Consider the following 19,609-nt stretch of genomic DNA (forward strand, 5'->3'; position numbering starts at 1 on the left):
TGTCATTGACCAATCATACCCATTGTGTTCAAATTTTATTTCTAAAATCTTAAAAAAAAATACTTTAATATCATCCTAATGTACTGGTAATGACATATGCTTATTTTCACAATGGGACAATGACTTTTGAAAAGGTACAGAGACTGGTTTGTTTTATAAACACACGCATGAATGAATGTGCTTAGTTGTGTGGGTGTGTGTTTTTTAAGTAATCATGCTGGAGGCAATCCTCTGGCTATTGCCAAAAACATTCTTGATTTTGTCATTTTAGTTTGATCATCTGCCTTATTGTTCTAACTCAAAATGATTTTTGGCTGTTTCCAAATCACTAATCGATCCTCAGAGGGCATAGAAGCTATCTTTAAAAATCTACAACAGGCTCTGGAGTCGAGATCCATAGAGGAGATGCAGAGATTACTTACACTGGGTCATGACAGTTTTCATGGAACAAGTGGCTACTGGAAGAGTAAGACAACCAGGAATACATGAGCCCCTGAACGTCAGCTAAAATATCAGTTGGTAACTTTTTTTTTTTAAAGGTTTTTATTTATTCATAGAGACACAGAGAGAAAGGCACAGACACACACAGGCAGAGGGAGAAGCAAGCTCCATGCAGAGAGCCCAATGTGGGACTCGATCCTGGGTCTCCAGGATCACACCCTGGGCTGCAGGCGGCGCTAAACCACTGCGCCACTGGGGCTGCCCCAGTTGGTAACTTGGTAGCACATCTCATCATCACTCAAACCTTGACATAACCACAGCTGTAGGGGACACTTTAAGTCACTGACTCTTGGGTTGCCTTCTAGTGCACAGTGAATAAAACTGTTTTATGGCCTGTAAGAAGGTCTTCATCATCTTTAATTTCATAATTCCAAGAAACAGATAAGAGAAAGAAGGCCAGGAATTGATGGGTACCGTTTGATGGATACTTAACCATATTTCAGATAAGACATGATAAGATATATATTTATCAAATATATAATATTTAATTTTCATAGCAGTCATCATAAATATATTAATATCCTTATTTTACAGAAGATGAACCTAAGGTTATAGAGATACATAGTTTGCCATTTTTTTTTTTTTTAGTAAATGATGCTAGAATTTGAATCCATTTTTCCACAGCTCAAGCTTGCTCTGTGACCACATAAAGTGGTATTCTCACAAGTTTCATTTTTTTTAAAAGATTTTATTTATTTATTCATGAGAGACAGTACAGAGAGAAAGAGAGAGAGAGAGAGAGGCAGAGACAGGCAGAGGGAGAAGCAGGCTCCATGCAGGAAGCCCGACATGGGACTCAATCTCGGTCCCCAGGATCAGGCCCTGGGCTGAAGGCGGCGCTAAACTGCTGTGGGTGGGCTGCCCACAGGTTTCATTCTTGACTTTTGGGGAAAGGCTTTTTATTTTCCCTTTTGGGAGTCTGGGAATTCATGCATCACACAAAGGAAATTTTATCAGCATAAAATTGGTCCTTTTGATTCTATAGGAGAGGGAGAGTAGGCAGTGTAAAGGGTGTTTCAGGTCTGTAGTACCCGGGAGATAGTCCAGTGTTAATAGGGTGACCTTTGGACAGCCCCATGTCGGGCTCCCTGTGTAGAGCCTGCTTCTCCCTCTGCCTGTGTCTCTGCCTCTCTCTCTCTCTCTGTGTCCCTCATGAATAAATAAATAAAATCTTAAAAAATAAAATAGAGTGACCTTTATGAGATGCTTGGGGAAGCATTATACTTTTCTCAAATGCAGATGTCTACTTGACACTTAGAAAGAGTGCAAACAATAATAATAATAATAGCTTACATGTACTGAGGCTTTTCTCTGCAGTAGGTCATGAGCTTAGAACTGACAATAGTGGCTAAATGTGAGCTTTCAGCAAAAAATATGCCTTCCCAAGGGACAAATCATTAAATGTCTCTCTTGGGTAAACTAAGAGGAATATTTAATTATGGAAAATAGCACTATAAAGTAAATATTACATATATATTTTACATAAATATATTTATATATAATGGGAGACTGGGGGCATATGCATGTCTCAAGACAACATTAAGGAATCAGTAACAGCTTCTCCAGGAACATTTGACTGCCTTTCTTAGCTATTGTGTTCAGAAAAGTGGATGAGAGCTGTTAGAAAGAGTATAAGTTATACAGATTCTGTCCACTTGTAGCAATAACTATAAGGGATCTGGCAATAATAAGTGCAGATTGCATGAAAATCTAAATTATTATGATTAGAAATTGATGCAGAAATTTGGCTATGAATGCGAAAATTTCTTTTTTTGTGGGTTCTTTTCCTTTTGTGAACTAAAGATAGTGTTTCCCTAAAGCATCCTGGCTCACACCCATTCCTCTCATTGGTTTGCAGTGTGTAGCACTAATACATATATACATGTGTATGTGAACCATATAAACTAGAGGTGGCTCTTTCTCAGGTAAATAGTAATGGGTTTTCATGGTTTTGTCATTCTAAATTTAGCAGTGAAGGATTCTCTAATTTTAACAAGTGTGTTCACTCCCATAAAGGCTTCCTTGTGTTTTCTGGGGTGTAATTCTTCTACACAGTCAATGACATTTTCTTTTTTCTGTGGACCTGATGCTGCATTCTTTCCTCAGGCAAGCATCTTATTGATCGTCCTCAGGGTTTGTCCAAATTAGACCCAGAGAGTGTGAAATTGATGAATTCACAGTTCTTGTGTCTCACTGTGACTCCATTTGGTCCTCTTTAGAGTCTGGATTTAAGAGAACCTATGATTTAGTGTAAACCATACTAGTGAGAAAAAATTTACTATACACATTGTCAAGGGTCATGTTAGTTTTAATAAAAATAAAGAACAGTGGTTTTCCAAATTAGTTTTATAGTAACTTCGATGACATATTTTTATAATTCCATAGATTGTACAAAATACTTTGTGCATACATTATATCATTTAACCATATGAGTTAGGTATTAATGTGCACTCCTTGTGCACATTAATACCATTTTTTGCTAGTGAAAAAATTTTAACTCAGGAAAGTTATAATTTATGTGTGATCACAGAACCATTAAGAGGCAGAGCCATTAAGTAGACCTGGATCATACGTCCCCAAATCCTGTGCTCTTTCCTGAAGATTACACCAGGTTTTCTGCAAAATGACTTTAAAGTCAAATAGACCTGCTGATTTTGTATGGAACATTTTGAATTAGGTAGTAATATAATAAATTAGTAATTGCAATTATGTATTGCCAAGGAAAGAAAAAAGTTACTTTGGTTAATATTCTGTAAGATTAACCATTGTTATGTATAGGTCCCTAAAGGAACATCTACCATCAGGCTTTGGGGAGAGAAAATAAGTAGCCTAGGCCTTCAAGAAGACAGCAAGGTTTTTAACCTCATAGACTGCTTATTAGAAATTTCTGGTTGGCTTCTGTGACTACAGCTGAATGGGTGGTTATAGAGCCAACAAAAAGAAGTTATTTTGACCCCCACCGCCCCCCCCCATGTTTATATTTATTGAATGCCAACTATGTACCAGGTTTTGTGCTTGCTGCTGGAAATATAGTTATGAAGAGAACCATGTCCTCACATGGTGGAGAGTGGATACTCCAAGGTCTTTTCCTCTTCCTGTAAAGTCATTAATCTCATCATGGGGGTTCTATGTGCATGATCTCAACTAAAGCCTAATTACCTCCCAAAGGCCCCACCTCCTAATACCATCACACTGAGTGCCAAGACTCCAACATATGAATGGGGGGGGGGGGATTTCTGTATATTGATAATGAGCAAAGAAGATTATCTGGACCATTTTTGTTTTAAAATTCAAGACACACATGCTTCTGGATACCAGCATGGGGAAATAGTTTGATAAAAGGGGTAGAGCTTTTTGAACAAAATATATTTATTAAGCACAACTGGGATAGGTTGCTTTGTGCAAGAGGCTACTCTTAGCTGTCTTGATCTATACGAATATTTTCCCATGTAACCAGCAGACTGCATTCTAATAATTTGAAAAAAAATCACTGGTTAGCCGTAAACATGCATGAAACTTAAAATTTAACAGATTTGAATCATTATATTTTTAAAGTGACTTTATATCTCATAGTTGGGTGAAAAAAATAGTTGTTCAAGGTAAATAGATAAATGAAATAGAATAGAGAACCCAGAAATAGACACACATAAATATAGCTGACTGATCTTTGACAAAGGAACAAAGGAAATACAATGGAGCAAAAATAGTCTTTTCAACAAATAATGCTATAACATCCACACATACAAAAATGAATCTAGACTCAGACCTTGTGTCCTTCACAGAAACTAACTCAAAATGGATCACAGAACTAAACTTAAAATGCAAAAGTATAAAATGCCTAGAAGATAGGAGAAAACCTAGATGACCTGGGGTTTGGAAATGACTTTTAGATACAACACCAAAGCTTGATCCATGAAAGAATGAATTGATAAATAAGCTAGACTTCATTAAAATTGAAAACTTCTGCTCTGTGAAAGATAATGTCAAGAGATGGACAAGACAAGCTACACTCTGGGAGAAAATATTTGCAAAAGATGCATTTGATAAAGAATTATTATCCAAAATATACAAAGAACTCTTCAAACTCCATAATAACATATGACTCTTAATAACTCCATAAAACAATCCTTCAAATGGGCCAAAGACCTTAACAGACACCTCACCAAAGAAGATATGCAGAAGGCAGTAAGCATATGAAAAGATGCTTCACATTATTTGTCATCAAGGTAATGCAAACTAAAACAAGATACTACTGCATACCCATAAAAATGGCCAAAATCTGGAACACTGACATTACTAAATGCTGGTGAAAATGTGGAGCGACAGATATTCTCACTGATTGCTGGTGAGAATGGAAGGTTGTATAGGCACTTTGGAAGAGTTTGGTGGTTTCTTAAAAAACTGAAACATACTCTGACCATACAATCTAGTAATCCTATTCCTTGGTATTTATCCAAAGGAGTTGAAAATGTATGCCCATACAAAAACCTGAACATGGATGTTTATAGAAACTTTATTCATGATTGCCAATACTTGGAAGCAACCAAGGTGCCCTTCACTAGGTGAATGGATTAACAAACTGTTACATCTAGACAATGGAATACTATCAGGTGCCCTCCCCCCCCAAAAAAAGGAACTATCATGCCCTGGAAAGACATAGAGGAATCTTAAATACATATTACTAAGTAAAAGAGGTAAAGAAGTAAAAGTAAAGTAAAAGAAGCCAATCTAAAAAGGCTGTACAATGTATTATTCCAACTATATGACATGCTGGAAAAGGCAAAACTGTGGAGATGGTAAAAAAAAAAAAAAAATCACTGCTTGCCAGGGATTGGGGGCTGGGGAGGGATAATATGTAGAGCACAGAGGATTTTTAGAGGATTCTATATGATACTGTAAGGATGGATCTGTGTCATCATAAATTTGTTTAAACCCATAGAATGTAAACAGCAAGAGTGAACCCTAAGGTAAACTATGGATTTGGGTGATTATGATGTGTCAATATTGGTTCATGAGTTGTAACAAGTAAACCATTCTGGTTGGGTATATTGATAATGGGGGAGGCTATGCAAATATGCAGGCAGGTGTATATGGGAAATCTCTGTATATTCCTCTTAATTTTGCTTTGAACCTAAAACTGCTCTAAAAAACAAAGTCTTAAAAAAAACTCATTACAGGCTTATTCCAACTCTCATCCCCATGTTCTGGTTTTCTGCTTCTCATCACTCTCAGTCACTATTTTTACTATGATGATAAATTATTACTTTTTCTTAAAATATTCCATAAGATGTTACTCTATATTATAGCACAGCTAAAAATATATTCTTCAGATGTCTCATGGCTAGTACATACGATTTTCTTACATCAACTTTGCCGTGTAAAATGGTGAGAATGTCCTGAAATTTTCGCATGTGATTAGATATTTACCCCCATGGATTCTTCTAAAGTCATAGAACAATGTAGCACAGTCATTCTCAAATATGATCTGGTATCACACACAAATATACTGCTTTATGTGACACATTGTGTTCTCGAGGATTTGGTCAACAGTGCATTAGATCAATAATAACTGTGTTTATCATGTCAAGATACTATTTCAAGTATGTGAAGTATGTAAGTGACTTGCATATGCTAACCCATTTAGTTCTCAGGATGACCTTATAGGGAAGAGACTCTTACAGTTCTTTTCCTCTCTATTTTAAAGATGAATAAATGGAGGCACAGAGAAATTAAGTAAATGTTCCAGGATCAAACATCTGCCACAAGGAGTGCTCATAATGTTGAACTGAGGTAGTCTAGAACCTGCCTGAGTGGGGGCTTACTCTGCACAGTGACCTGCAGCCCGGGATTCAGTTGGTGACAGTCACTGGAGGTGGGTGGGCATCTGTGTTGTCATCCAGCTTTGTAGTGATGCTGATGTATGTATCTGAGTCAAATAAACTAGAGTTTGGATTCTGACTCCCATATTTACTGGCTGTATGAAGTTGGGCAAATTATTTAATCTTTCTGAATCTCAATTTCCTTTACAAATAAAAAGGAAGAGATATTTACTTTAGAGTTATTGGTGAATTAAATGAGTTATCATATGTGAAGCGCTAGTACGGAATACATTTTTAGTCAAGAGAAGGCATTGTTATTATTCTGGAGAGTTCACCAGACCTTTTTATGCATTCTTTGGCAGGGATAGGGCAGTTTTTATATCTATAGCTTTTTGTTTGGGGCCTACTTGCAAATTATGCTTTCTCAATAATTCAAGAAGAAATACATGTATAGTCCCTGTTTTGTTATGACTTCCAAGAAGCACTTTGACATATTTCAGAAGAGCTCTTGAAATAGTATTTCACAGAAATATATTGCTTAATGTGACACATTGTATAATAGAGGAAATGGCTCAATGCCAGTGAGTGTCCTGGCTCTCTCTTGGTCCCTTGATGAACAGGAAGCAGCCACTTAATCTATGGACAAGTCCTTGGGCATAAGAGATGAAAATCTGAACAAATCTGTGTTTATCATGTCAAGACCCCTTGTTTGGGCCTGCCACCTGTTAGGAAAGACTCCAGGGAGCACTGACTGATGGAAGGAGATAATATATTAGAATATGCCAGTGCCCTTTTGCTCTCCACACCATCTTTCCCAGTTCAGCTAAAGACATTCATTACTTTAAGAATGATTGGATTATTATAAAAGAGAAACTTAATTTTTATCTTCCAAATTTGGCAGCCCAATTCAGAGAAACACTTGTAAAAGACAAATCCTCTGATGTGCAGGATCCAGGCTGTTTCAGAGCAGCCCATTAAGTTAATCGATACACAATAGAAATTAAGAGGATGGACAACTAGTCAGAAGTCCCCAATCTGGGATTGAGGAAACCCAGACAATGACGAGAGAAAGGACCCAGGGGAGGAGACCAATGGGCTCTGTGCTTACAGAGTCTTTGTTGTAGGAGAAGGTCTGATGGAATGCCCAGTCTCTGCTGAAATGAGCACCTTCCAAGGCCAGAACCAGGAAGTTGCAGGGTATTGGCCTAACTAGCAGGCTGTCCATCACAATTTGAGTGGTGGCTACTGCTGAGGCCTCAGCAGGAGGAATGCCATCTGTGCCTTGACACTTCACTTGGCCCATCTAAAGTAACTTGTGTGGCTAATTTTCTACTCTGACAGCACAAAAGACTCATAGTCCCTATGAACAAAAATGTAGGGTCTTGGATTTATCATTGGGAGTGTTGTGCAATGTAAGGCTATCCCAACATTTGGACCTAAGCCGCTGAACAGAAATAGCTTTATTTTTCCCCAGTTGGGAAAATAGCCAAACATACTGCAAGTTTTTGAATGTACAAATTATAACCATCATGCTATGTGAAGAGCAAACATAATGTACTTTGTAAGAATGAGTTATGTCTCTTTTTCACAGTAAAGTTAGTCATCTTGTTAGCTTATAAGTAAACAGTGGGAAAATTGTTGAATGGTAGAGACTGTTGAATAAGATGCAGCTGACTCTAAATTGGGAGGAAAAGCAAAGGTAATAAAGGGCACATTATTTGGTTTTCCACTGCAGGAATCATTTTGTGACAGATGCTGCTTACAAGGAGATCATCCTTCCTATTTAACTTGTGGGAGATCATTTAGAAGGTTTGCTGGACTTGGCTATATTAGTCCTTCAGCTCTCAAGTGCTTTCACAGGTATTGTTCCATTTATTCCTTTTTATATCCTCATGAAGAAGAAAGCAGATATTTGTAAATCCTACTTTAGAAAGACTAAAGAATATTTGTAAGACAAGGGAACTGAGGAACTAAATGACCTTGGCAAAAGCTATGTCCACAGATTCCTTTTGACACCAAAAGGGTGATATTAAAATCATTTGATAAATGCACATATGAAGAATTAGATTGTTCTGAAATGAATTGTTTCCAAGTTCTTTGGGAATGTTGCTGAATCTGAATTTCCCCAGGAAATCAAATATACTATTCCCATGCAATTTAGGGACCTTGGAAGGAGGGCAGCAGCTTGGATTTTATCATAAAATTATTAGTTACTCATTTTTCTTGAAGGGGACTTCAGTTGGAATTTGAAGGGTTCTTATACCCAAGTCAAAGTTATCATGGTAAATAATTTCTCCCAACACTTCCAAGCAATAGTCACTGCTTCAGTCCTTTCTGTCTGTAGAACTTTTTATCATCACCTTCCTTGGCATAGATACGTAGGATTTAAGTAACTTTATAGTTGTCTAATTTGCTGATACTGGATACTTGGAAGGGTCTTAGCACCAAAAGGCAATGAAAGCCAGGATCTATCTGGAGACCTTTATATGCTCTCTGTCATGTAATGAACGAAGAGGATAGGACACTGATCAGAACAAATATTTCTGATTTGGGAGTGAAGATTGCATTAGTAGACATCTTCCACCGGTAATAGCCTCAATGTTTGTCATAAGTTGTATTTACAGTGATATGGGTGGAGGTGAGTGGCAGACTAAAAAGGGTTTTAATGGATGACGTGGCTTTTGTGACACATATAATCCTAAATAAAAAAGGTATCCTTTGAGTCGCACACAATTCTATGAAATAAGTCGGGAAAGTATTATCTATTTTAAGGATGAAGACACTGTGGCTCAGAAAGGTAAAACCACTTGCCCAGTGTCATACATTCAACCATCCATATTTCTCCCTGTTGAAAAAAATATAACATGGGACTCATTGTGAGAATTCTCCAAGAGAAAGTTGAAGGTTTTGATAATACTTATCTGTAACTCCATTCACTGCATGGTTACAGGGGAAGCAATACTTGAGGGTTCCTTTCATTGCTGAGGTATTGGGAGTCTCCAGTGATATTTTGGATTATGAATTCAAGTGAGAAGGGATCTCAAACTCAAAGCCCAGTGTTGTAATCCAACAGTAACAGTAAATGGCCCGGGTAGGAGACATCAGCTGGTGTGTTTTAACATTGATGCAAACACTGGAACAGACTCAATGAATCAGCTGAGGTCCAAGAGAAATGAGGCACACTGACCTCTGCAATCTCTGAGAATTGGTAGAAAAGAGGACTTAGCAGGATTTCAGGTAGAATTAAGTAGAGGAAGTCCTCAGGTCCGAGGCCCATTTTTACATCCCTCACCTTGCCAGCCTGCCAAAATACCTCCTTTGCAGCCTCTCCTGAAATTATTTCAGCAGCATTTGTCTCCTGGATTTGGGAAAGGATCTAGACCTGGAGTTGCAAACAGGACTGTGGGCCAAATTTAGCCTCTGCCTACGATTGTAAATGCAGTTTTATTGGAATATAGCCGCTCCCATTTGTGGACATACTGTCTATGGCTGCTTTCGTACTAGGAAGGCAAAGGTGAGTATCCACAACAGACACCATATGGCACAAAAGTAAAAAAATATTTACTCTGGCTCTTTATGGAAAAATTTGCTGATCTTTGTCTTATACTATTAATGTCACAATGCTTTCATCTCAATGCTAGTTCTGATTACTTAGGAGCAGCTGCCCGAACTACTGTTTTGAAAACTCTAAAACTATGTTTTTGGCCAATGAGAAAGAGTGTTTAATTAGTAATATCTGCTGTAGACACAGAAGCTGGGATAGATGGCTCTTGTGCCAAGTATTTGCCATTCCCTAGTGTGGGCTTTCATTTCCCCACTCTACTGAGAGACCACTGTAAGCCAAGAAATTCCCTGATGCCTTGAGGGCTGTTCTTAATAAAAGGTGGAACAGGTGACTTCCAATGTATGAATCCAGCATTTTGCCAAATAAATAAACTAACTAATCATATATATGATTGAATGCCATAAACTTCACTCTGTGATTTATAAATGCTACCTAATTTGTTCTTACAGATTCTGAAGGGGAGATATTTGTCTTATTTTGTGGCTGAGGAAATGAACTTACAGAGAAATTTGGCTGTTTTTAAGTATTGAACACAAATATGATTGCAAAGCCAGTAATTTCCTCAGTCTGTTGGTTTAAGTTAAATTTGAGAGGAATCGCAATGTCATTATCAGCCTTTCTCACTACATAAAATTCAACAATTAGAAATTAAAACTGTTTAAGAGAAAAATATCTCTAGGGGGCTTAAACTATTGAGCATTCATACTTTAATGTGTAATAAATACCTTAATAAGACCACTTTATCTCATAAAAAAGAACTCTAGTTTTGAGCATTGTATAAATATAATGGGAAGTTGTTTAATGATTTATTTTTTTGCTTGCTTATTTGTTTTAGCAAAGAGAGTTAGAAAAGTAATGGAACATCATGTTCTTAGGGGAACCAGTATATTTAGAGATCTAATGTTAGCAAAGATTATTTGAATCATACCTGGGTCTAATAGGTAGACACAAGATTAATTATGTTTGGCTAGTGTTTCATTCAATGTTGTTTTGATTGCAAATGGCAGAAACTTTTCAGTGATAATTTATGTTGAGGGGTATTTTGTTAAAAAAAATGTATGTTTTTCTCATGGAACTTAAGGGCAAAAAAGTATAGCTGTCTTCAAAAGGAACTTGATTTAACTGGAAATTCTCTCTCTCTCTCTCTCTCTCTCTCACACACACACACACACACACACACACCCCACAATTGCCTGCTTCATTCTTCTGTTTCTCTGTGTTTCTGTTGGAAAAATTATATCCCCAGCTAAGCAGCATTACTTTCCAGACTTTATCGCAGATTTAGCTTGGGGAATTAGATAATAGGTCAGGAGCTCAATTTTCAAAACATGATCAAAGATGAGAAGCACCAGAAACTTACTTAAAGCAGTTTTAAATAGTCCTATATCCCTCTGAGGAGGAACAATTTCCATGGAACCTGAAGGGGGACTATATTTTTTTTTAAAGCAACTCTGAAGCTTAACATTTTGAAAGTGAGTTCAGTGTCTTGGACTTGGTGAGGGAATGGATGAGAGTGGCAAGACCCATCCTTTCCACGTGTCTACCATATCAAGTCTTATTGTTTCCTTCTTGAGATAAATGTAGAAGTTTCATGTATTACTCCCAGAAGAAATGAAGAATTTAGCTTCTTAGGCTTAGTTTCCTTTGCTAGATCAAAGCTTCTTCAGGACTCAGAAATTTACTTCCAGTTATTCTCTGCCTGCTTCACACAGTCCTGAGATTCAAAGCTAATGTGATAAAAGTCAAATAGCTATTATACCAGCCAGCAAGTCAAGCTCCTCATGAGTAGGGAGAGCTTGGTTCTTGTTTCATGGAGTCGAACAATGAACCTCGCGGACAAAGGAGAGTGAGGAAAAGGATAGAAGTTTATTAAGCAAAGATACAGAGAAAGCTCTCAGAAGTGAGAAGGGTCCTGACAGGGTTGCCACTGAGGGCTTTTTTGACTGGCCTTTTATAGAAAACCTGACTAGGGAGTCAGGTCTATAAATCTAGGATGGCCCTGAGATTTCTTGTGTGAATGACATATGACTGTTTGGAGTCTTGGTGATTACTTGATAGCTGTCAAAGGCAGAAACTCCCTAGTATTTTGGAGTCTGGGGGCCAGATTTAGTTCCTTATTTCTGTTTTTGTTGCCTTATTTCTATTACATCTCAGTGTCCTTGGGATTTATGGGAGCCCAGAGATTTGTGGGAGCCTGATTCTGGGCCTTTCCCTTATCTCAGGATGGATAATACAAAAAACAAAATAGAGGAAGACTGGCCAGTGACTTTTTCATTCAAACATTTCTACTTTTTTTCTTTTACGCTTTTTTGGGGAAGATGAACTAAAGTTTTACTATTTTTTAAATATTTTTTAAAATTTCAGTGTAATTAACATACAATGTCATATTAGTTTCAGGTATACAATATAGTGCTTCAACAATTCTATATATTAGTGCTCCTGATAAATGTACTCTTAATCCCCATCACCTATTTCACCCATTCCCCCCACCTACCTCCCTTCTGGTAACCAACAGTTTGTTCTCTATAATTAAGAGTCTAGTTTTTAGTTTATCTCTTTTTTATTTATTCATTTCTTTTGTTTCTTAAGTTCCATACTCAAGTGCAATCATACGGTATGTGTCTTTCTCTGACTGACTTATTTTACTTGGCATTTATTTTACTTGGCATTGTGTCCTCTAGCTCTATCCATGTCATTGCAAACGGCAAGATTTCATTCTTTTTTATGGCTGTGTAATATGCCATTGTGTGTGTGTGTGTGTGTGTGTGTGTGTGTGTGTGTGTATACACACTACTCTTCTTTATCCATCCGTTTATTTATCATTAGACACTTGGGCTGCTTACATAATTTTAGGCTATTGTAATTAAGGTTGCAATAGACATAGGTGTGCATATATCCTTTTTTCAAAAAAGATTTGTTTTAGAGACTATGTGTGAGAGTGGGGGGAGGGGCTTAGGAAGAGAGAGACTCTCCAGCAGACTCCCCACTGAGCACGGAGCTCCATCTCACAACTCTGAGGTCATGACTTGAGCCAAAATCAAGAGTCAGATGCTTAATGAACTGAGCCACCCAGGTGCCCTGCATATATTCTTTTTAATTAGTGTTTTTGTTTTCTTTGGATAAATGCCCAGACATAGAATTGCTGGATCATATGGTGGTTCTATTTTTAAGTTTTTGAAGAAACTCCAATACATAGTGTTTGCACCAGTTTGCATTCCCACCAGCAGTGCACAAGGGTTCCTTTTCTCTACATCCTTGCCAACACTTGTTGTTTCTTGTGTTTTTTATTTTAGGCATTCTGACAGGTATGAGGTGATATCTCATTGTAATTTTTATTTGCATTTCCCTGATGATGAATGCTACTGAGCATCTTTTCCTGCATTTGTTCGCCATCTTCTTTGGAGAAATGTCTGTTCATGTTTTCTGCCCATTTTTAATTGGATTATTTAGGTTTTTTTGATGTTGAGTTATATAAATTCCTTGTGTATTTTGGATACTAACCCTATATTGGATTTGCAAATATCTTCTTCCATTTTGTAGATTTTCTTTTAGTCTTGTTGATTGTTTCCTTTGGTATGCAGGAGCTTTTTATTTTGATGTATCTCAATAGTTTATTTTTACTTTTATTTCCCTTGCCTCACAAAACATATCTAGAAAAATATTGCTGTGCTGGTGTCAGAGAAATAATTTTCTGTGCTCTCTTCTAGGATTTTTATGCTTTCAGGTCTCACATTTATGCCTTAATTTTGAGTTTATTTTTATGTATGAGTTTATTTTTATGTATGATGTAACAAAATGGTCCAGTTTCATTCTTTTGCCTGTAGCTCTCCAGCTTTCCCAAATGCATATTCTTGCCTCCTTTATCGAAGATTAACTGACCATATAATTGTGGGTTTATTTCTGGGTTCTCTATTCTGTTCCATTAATTTATGTTTCTGTTTTTGTGCCAGTACCATACTGATTTGATTGCTACAGTTTTGTACTCTATCTTGAAATCTGGGATTGTGAATACTTGGGTTTTGTTTTTCTTTTTTAAGATTTCTGTGGCTATTCAGGGTCTTTTATGGTTCCATACAAATTTTAGAATTTTTTGTTCTATCTCTGTGAAAAATGCTATTGGTATTTTGATAAGGAATGCACTAAATCTGTAGATTGCTTCTGTTGGTATGGACATTTTAACAATATTTGTTCTCCCAATCCATGAACTTTTGGAGTATCTTTCCATTTGTTTGTGTCATCCTTCAGTTTCTTTCATCAGTGTTTTATAGTTTTCAGAATACATGTTTTTCACCCTTTCGGTTGAGTTTATTCCTAGGTATTTTATTATTTTTGGCATAATTGTAAATGGGATTCTTAGTTTATATTCTGCTTATTCATTATTAGTTGTAAGAAATACACCAGGTTTCTACACATTTTTGTATCCTGTGACTACTACTGAATTCTAGTAGTTTTTTGATGGAGTTTTGGGGTTTTCCTTTTTTTTTTTTAACATGGTGTTGTATGTATATATTTACTTTATTTAAATTCAAGTTAGTCAACATATGGTGTGATACTGGTTTCAGAAGTAGAATTTAGTGTTTTATCACTTACGTATAACACCCAGTGCCCATCCCAACAAGTGCCCTCCTTAATGCCTATCACCCATTTACTCCATCCTCCCACCCACCTCCTCTGAAGCAACCCTTAATTTGTTTTCTAAAGTCAAGAGTCTCTTATGGATTACCTCCCTCTCTGTTTTTTTATTATTTAATTTTTTTCTTCCCTTCCCCTATCATGTTCATCTGTTTTCCTTCTAAATTCCAGTAAAATCATATATTTATCTTTCTCTAATTTATTTTGCTTAGCATAATACACCCTAGTTCCATTCATGTTGCTGCAAATGGCAAGATTTTGTTCTTTTTGATGGCTGAATAATATTCCATTGTATATATATATATATATATATATATATATATATATACCATATCATCTTTATCCATTCATCAATCAATGGACAGTTGGGCTCTTTCCATAATGTGGCTATTGTTGATAGTGCTGCTCTAAACATTGGGGTGCAGGTGCCTCTTCAAATCAGCATTTTGTATTCTTTGGATAAATGGCTAGTAGTGCTGTTGCTGGTTGTAGGGTAGTTCTATTTTTAACTTTTTGAGGAACCTCCATACTGTTTTCCAGAGTGACTACACCAGTTTGCATTAACAATCAGCAGTGCAGTAGGATTCTCCTTTCTCTGCATCCTTGCCAATGTGTGTTGTTTCCTGCCGTGTTAATTTTAGTCATTCTTACTGGTATGAGGTGGTATCTTACTGTGGTTTTGTATTTCCTTGATGATGAGTTATGTTGAGCATTTTTTTCATGTGTCTGTTGGCCATTTATATATCTTCTTTGGAAAAATGTCTGTTCATGTTTTCTGCCCATTTCTTAACTGGATTATTTATTTTTTAGTTGTTGATTTTGATAACTTCTTTATAGACTCTGTATACTAGGCCTTTATCCATTATGTCATTTGCAAATATCTTCTATTCCATTGGTCACATTTTAGTTTTGTTGATTGTTTCCTTCACTGTGCAGAAACTTTTTATCTTGGTGAGGTCCCACTAGTTCATTTTTGCTTTTGTTTCCCTTGCCTTTGGAGATGTGTCTAGTAAAAGGTGCTGTAGCTGAGGTCCAAGAGGTTGCTGCCTATTTTCTCCTCTAGGATTTTGATGGTTTCCTGTCTTACATATAGGTCTTTCATCCATTTTGAATTCATTTTTGTGTATAATGTAAGAAGGTGGCCCAGTTTCATTCTTCTGCATGTCACTGTCCAGTTTTCCCAACACCATTTGGTGAAGAGACTGTCTTTTTCCCCCTTGGATATTCTTCTCTGATTTTTTAAAGATTAGTTGATGATAGAGTTATGGGTCCTTTTCTGTTTTTTTTTTTTTATTCTGTTCCATTGATCTTTGTATCTTTTTTTTTTTTACATTTTATTAATTTCATTTGAATACTAAGACTAAATTCTGAGGGTTTTTTTAATAAATTTATTTTTTTATTGGTGTTCAATTTGCCAACATATAGAATAACACCCAGTGCTCATCCCATCAAGTGCCCCCCTCAGTGCCCGTCACCCAGTCACCCCCACCCCCCGCCCACATCCCTTTCTACCACCCCTAGTTTGTTTCCCAGACTTAGGAATCTCTCATGTTCTGTCTCCCTTTCTGATAGTTCCCACACATTTCTTCTCCCTTCCCTTATATTCCCTTTCACTATTATTTATATTCCCCAAATGAATGAGACCATATAATGTTTGTCCTTCTCCAATTGACTTATTTCACTCAGCATAATACCCTTCAGTTCCATCCATGTTGAAGCAAATGGTGGGTATTTGTCATTTCTAATGGCTGAGGAATATTCCATTGTATACATAAACCACATCTTCTTTGTCCATTCATCTTTCGATGGACACCGAGGCTCCTTCCACAGTTTGGCTATTGTGGACATTGCTGCTATATACATCGGGGTGCAGGTGTCCCGGCGATTTCATTGCATCTGTATCTTTGGGGTAAATCCCCAGCAGTGCAATGGCTGGGTCGTAGGGCAGGTCTATTTTTTTTTTTAATGTAAATTTCCTTTTATTTATTTATTATTTTTTTTAAATTTTTATTTATTTATGATAGTCACAGAGAGAGAGAGAGAGAGGCAGAGACACAGGCAGAGGGAGAAGCAGGCTCCATGCACCGGGAGCCCGACGTGGGATTCGATCCCGGGTCTCCAGGATCGCGCCCTGGGCCAAAGGCAGGCACTAAACCGCAGCGCCACCCAGGGATCCCTATTTTTTGAGGAACCTCCACATAGTTTTCCAGAGTGGCTGTACCAGTTCACATTCCCACCAACAGTGCAAGAGGATTCCCCTTTCTCCACATCCTCTCCAACATTTGTGGTTTCCTGTCTTGTTAATTTTCCCCATTCTCACTAGTGTGAGGTGGTATCTCATTGTGGTTTTGATTTGTATTTCCCTGATGGCAAGTGATGCAGAGCATTTTCTCTCATGTGCTTGTTGGCCATGTCTATGTCTTCCTCTGTGAGATTTCTGTTCATGTATTTTGCCCATTTCATGATTAGATTGTTTGTTTCTTTGCTGTTGAGTTTAATAAGTTCTTTATAGATCTTGGATACTAGCCCTTTATCTGATATGTCATTTACAAATATCTTCTCCCATTCTGTAGGTTGTCTTTTAATTTTGTTGACTGTTTCTTTTGCTGTGCAAAAGTTTCTTATCTTTTTTATTTAAAGATTTTATTTATTTATTCATGATAGAGAGAGAGAGAGAGAGAGAGAGAGAGAGAGGCAGAGGGAGAAGCAGGCTCCAAGCCCAGAGCCCAACGTGGGACTCAATCATGGGACTCCAGGATCACGCCCTGGGCCAGAGGCAGGCGCTGAACCACTGAGCCACCCAGGGATCCCCAAAAGCTTCTTATCTTGATGAAGTCCCAATAGTTCATTTTTGCTTTTGTTTCTCTTGCTTTCTCATGGATGTATCTTGTAAGAAAGAAGTTACTGTGGCCAAGTCAAAAAGGGTGTTGCCTGTGTTCTCCTCTAGGATTTTGATGGCATCTTGTCTCATATTTAGTTGATCTTTGTATCTGCTTTTGTGCCAGTACCATACTGTCTTGATGATTATAGCTTTGTAATACAGCTTGAAGTCTGAGTTTGTGATATCTCCCACTTTGCTTTTCTATTTTCTTTTTAAACGTTATTGTGGCTATTCAAGGTCTTTTCTGGTTTATTCAAATTTTAGGATATTTTGTTCTAGTTCTATGAAAAATCCTGGTATTATTTTGATAGGCATTACATTAAATGTGTAGATTGCCTTTGGTAGTATGACATTTTGACAATATTTGTGCTCCTAATCCATGAGCATGGAATGATTTCCCATTTCTTTATAGCTTCTTCAGTTTCTTCCATAAGTGTTCTAGTTTTCAGTAAGATATTTTATCTCTTTGGTTAGGTTTATTCCTAGGTATCCTTGTGGTTTTTGGTGCAATTGTAAATAGGATCAATTCCTTGATTTCTCTTTCTGCTGCTTTATTATTGGTGTATAGAGATGTAACAGATTTCTACATGTTGATTTTATATTCAGCCACATTGATGAATTCATGTATCAGTTCTAGCAATTTGCGGGTGGGGGGGGGGATTCTACATAGAAGTTTGACTTCTTCCTTGCTGATTTGGATACCTTTTATTTCTTTATTTCCTTTTTTTTTTTTTTTTGGTCTGAATCCTGAGGCATTTTGATAAGTCTGGCTAGGGATTTATCAATTTTGTTAATTCTTTCAAAGAATCAGCCCCAAGTATCATTGATTGGTTCTACTGGTTTTTTTTTTTTTTATTTCTATGTCATTTATTTCTGTTCAGATCTTAATTATTTCCCTGCTTCTGCTGGCTTTAAGCTTTATTTGCTGTTCTTTTTTTCAGCTCCTTTAGGTGTAAAAGTTGGTTTATTGAAACTTTTCTTGCTTCTTGAGAAAGGCCTGTGTTGCTATATACTTACCTCCGTGACCATCTTTGCTGCATCCCAAAGGCTTTGGACTGTTGTGTTTTCATTTTCATTTGCTTCCCTGTATTTTTTAGTTTCTTTTTTAATTTCTTGGTCAGCCCATATATTCTTTAGTAGGATATTCTTTAACTTCCATGTATTTGTGGTCTTTCCAAATTTTTCTTGCGGCTGAATTCAAGTTTCATAGCTCTGTGGTTTAAAAATATGGATGTTATGATGTTATGATCTCAATCTTTTTGTAGTGGTTGATGCCTGATTTGTAACCCAATACGTGATATATTCTAGAGAATGTTCTGTGTGCACCCAAAAAGAATGTGTATGTTGCTGCTTTAGGAAGAAATATATATATATATATAAAGCCCATCTGGTCCAGTGTGTCATTCAAAGCCATTGTTTCCTTGTTGATCCTCTGCTTTTATGATCTGTCCATTGCTGTGAATGGGGTGTTAAAGTCCCCTATTATTGTTGTATTATTATCAATGAGTTTAAGTTTGTTGTTAATCCATTCATATATTTGGCTGCTGCCAAGTTGGGAGCATAAATATTTATAATTGTTAGATCTTCTTGATGGATAGTCCCCTTTATTATGATAATAGTGCCCTTCTTCATCTGTTATTACAGTCTTTGGTTTATTTTTATTTTTATTTTTTTCAGTCTTTGGTTTAAAATCTAGTTTGTCTGGGACACCTGGGTGGCTCAGTGGTTGAGCCTCTGCCTTCAGCTCAGAGTATGATCCCAGAGTTCTGAGATCGAGTCCCATATTGGGCTCCCTGCATGGAGCCTGCTTCTCCCTTTTGCCTATGTGTCTGCCTTCTCTCTGTGTCTCTCATGAATGAATGAATGAATGAATGAATGAATGAATAAAATAAATAAATAAATAAGTCTTTTAAAAAAAGAGAAACTTCCTTTAAAAGAAAATAAAAATAAAATCTAGTTTGTCTGATGTAAGTATGGGTACTGTACTTCAACTTTCTTTTGATGTCCATTAGTATGATAGATGGTTCTCCAGCCTGTCACTTTTGAGGTGAGTTCTACATGCCTCTTGGACTTGAATACCTGTTACCGTCCCTAGATTAGGAAAGTTCTCAGCTATAATTTGTTCAAATAAGCCTCTGCCCCCTTTTTCCACACTTCTTCTGGGACTGCTATATGGATATTATTACACTTTGCAGAATTGCTGAGTTCCCT

At 36.9% G+C, this 19,609-nt stretch overlaps 1 protein-coding gene across 1 annotated transcript in view; it reads left to right on the plus strand.

The window, feature by feature from the left end:
- Positions 1-19,609, plus strand: part of PLPPR1 (phospholipid phosphatase related 1) — a 404,846-nt gene that overhangs the window by 82,385 nt on the left and 302,852 nt on the right. Inside the window, exons 3-4 of the mRNA XM_038552949.1 lie at positions 6,206-6,373; positions 8,056-8,180. The gene's annotated coding sequence lies outside the window, so the exon portion shown is untranslated. The remainder of the gene's footprint in view (positions 1-6,205; positions 6,374-8,055; positions 8,181-19,609) is intronic.

Source organism: Canis lupus, chromosome 11 (genome assembly GCF_011100685.1).
Source record: "Canis lupus familiaris isolate Mischka breed German Shepherd chromosome 11, alternate assembly UU_Cfam_GSD_1.0, whole genome shotgun sequence".
NCBI classification, from domain to species: Eukaryota; Metazoa; Chordata; class Mammalia; order Carnivora; family Canidae; genus Canis; species Canis lupus.